Consider the following 2,500-nt stretch of genomic DNA (forward strand, 5'->3'; position numbering starts at 1 on the left):
CTGGGGCGGCACATCTGTAAATGAATAACACCAGGTGTCCTAAGGTGAGCTCAATGAGACAGAAATCTCATGTAGAACAAAAGGGTAAAAGCTCACTTGATTTTGATTTTCAGTATGAATACAAACCGTGAAAGCGTGGCCTATCGATCCTTTAGTTCTTTTGAATTTTAAGCTAGAGGTGTCAGAAAAGTTACCACAGGGATAACTGGCTTGTGGCAGCCAAGCGTCCATAGCGACGTTGCTTTTTGATTCTTCGATGTCGGCTCTTCCTATCATTGCGAAGTAGAACTCGCCAATTGTTGGATTGTTCACCCACTAATAGGGAACGTGAGCTGGGTTTAGACCGTCGTGAGACAGGTTAGTTTTACCCTACTGATGAGTTCGTTGTCTAAACAGTAATCCAACCCAGTACGAGAGGAACCGTTGGTTCAGATAATTGGTAACTGCGGTTAGCTGAAAAGCTAGTGCCGCCAAGCTACCATCTGTAGGATTATGGCTGAACGCCTCTAAGTCAGAATCCATGCTGGAATAGACGATAATCACCTTTCCCGATGTGCCGCGAATAGCGATAGGTGTCTTCTGGACACCCAACATCATACAATTGCAACGCACTCCGCTGCCTGTCAAGTACTGGCGGTGGAGAGTAGGCTGATTTGTAATTTCAAATATTGGGAAAGATAAATCCTTTGTAGACGACTTAACTACAGAACGGGGTGTTGTAAGCATGAGAGTAGTCTTGTACTACGATCTGCTGAGATTTAGCCCTTGTTCTATTGATTTGTTCAGAAATGAACATTTCTCCCCCCAATTGCAAACGCGCAATGTTAAAACTATAAAGTTAAGCAGTCGAAATAAGGCTGCGTTAAAGTGATTTACTTTCGCTATGGGGCGGCGAAAGTAACCGGTCAAAGTGCTGGTAGAGAGTTAATACTGTTAAGCTTAAGATCGTCAAAGTCTTTGTTTTGGCTTAGTGAGGTTTGTTCGCAAAAATCGCTAAGTGCCGCTGCTATTGTTTTCCGAGCCAAATTCGGCGACCTTAGTATCGGGTTTATAACAGGCAGAAAGCGAGAAACACTTTGCGTGAAAATCGCTAAGTGCCAGCGCTAATGATTTCTGAGCCAAAATCGGAGATTTTAGTATGGGGGTTTAACAGGGCAAGCTAGACGGCAGGGCGTAAAATTAGACTTGGTTTAAGTATGTTAAAAGAGAGCGAATAGCGTGAATTAGACTTGGGTTTAACTATGTTAAAGAGAGCGGAATAGCATGAATTAGACTTGGTTTAACTATGTTAAAGAGAGCGGAATAGCATAAAATAGACTTGGGTTAAGTATGTTAAAAGAGAGCGAAATAGCGTAAATTAGACTTGGTTTAACTATGTTAAAGAGAGCGGAATAGCATGAAATAGACTTGGTTTAACTATGTTAAAGAGAGCGGAATAGCATGAAATAGACTTGGTTTAAGTATGTTAAAAGAGAGCGAAATAGCGTGAATTAGACTTGGTTTAAGTATGTTAAAGAGAGCGGAATAGCATGAAATAGACTTGGTTTAACTATGTTAAAAGATAGCGAAATAGCGTGAATTAGACTTGGTTTAAGTATGTTAAAGAGAGCGGAATAGCATGAAATAGACTTGGTTTAACTATGTTAAAAGAGAGCGAAATAGCATGAAATAGACTTGGTTTAAGTATGTTAAAAGAGAGCGAAATAGCGTGAATTAGACTTGGTTTAAGTATGTTAAAGAGAGCAGAATAGCGCGAATTAGACTTGGTTTAAGTATGTTAGAGAGAGCAGAGTAGCGTGAATTAGACTTGGTTTAAGTATGTTAAAGAGAGCAGAATAGCGCGAATTAGACTTGGTTTAAGTATGTTAGAGAGAGCAGAGTAGCGTGAATTAGACTTAGTTTAAGTATGTTAAAGAGAGCGGAATAGCGTGAATTAGACTAGGATAAAGTATGCAAAATGAAGCTGAGGACTTTGTGAAAAAATGCGAAGTTGTTTGCTGTTCTAATTGTATGGGTTTGGAGATGTTTTTGGCTTGGATTAATAACAGGCAGGAAGCGCGAGGAAACGCAGCGAATATGGACGCGTACGCGGAAGGTGACGGCGGAGGAAGCGCGGATATGGAGGTGAAAATGGTGAAGGTGATGGCGCGAGGAAGGTGACGGCGCATGGGTGTGAATATGGAGGTGATGAAAGGTGACGGGAGGAAACGCATGATGTATATGACAAGTTGGTGTCGTACTTAAGCGGAGCGCGCGCTGTATGCGACATGTCAGCGGAACACTGTCTAAATTAATAAATACTGTTTTGGCCGATTTCTAAAAGCGTCTATAAAAGGGCATAAGTGCAATGACTCGTCTTTGTAACCCTGCGGCCTAGGCGTAGTTTTTCACGGGGAATCCGAATATTAAAGGTAGATTTATGTACAACATGTACTTTTTTTGCAACATGTACTTTTTATCTACGGGACATAGACATATGTAAAAACACACGGCGGAGCCG

The 2,500-nt window shown here is 41.4% G+C and overlaps 1 non-coding gene across 1 annotated transcript in view; it reads left to right on the forward strand.

The window, feature by feature from the left end:
• PITG_33275 overlaps positions 1-657 on the forward strand; it is a gene marked incomplete at both ends in the record, with an annotated part of 670 nt that extends 13 nt beyond the window's left edge. The window contains one exon of the ribosomal RNA XR_009934669.1: positions 1-657. This exon is cut by the window's left edge and continues 13 nt beyond it. This is a non-coding gene — a ribosomal RNA (28S ribosomal RNA).
• Between the last annotated feature and the right edge of the window lie 1,843 nt (positions 658-2,500).

The sequence above is a fragment of the Phytophthora infestans genome, genomic scaffold (genome assembly GCF_000142945.1).
Source record: "Phytophthora infestans T30-4 supercont1.52 genomic scaffold, whole genome shotgun sequence".
NCBI lineage: Eukaryota > Oomycota > Peronosporomycetes > Peronosporales > Peronosporaceae > Phytophthora > Phytophthora infestans.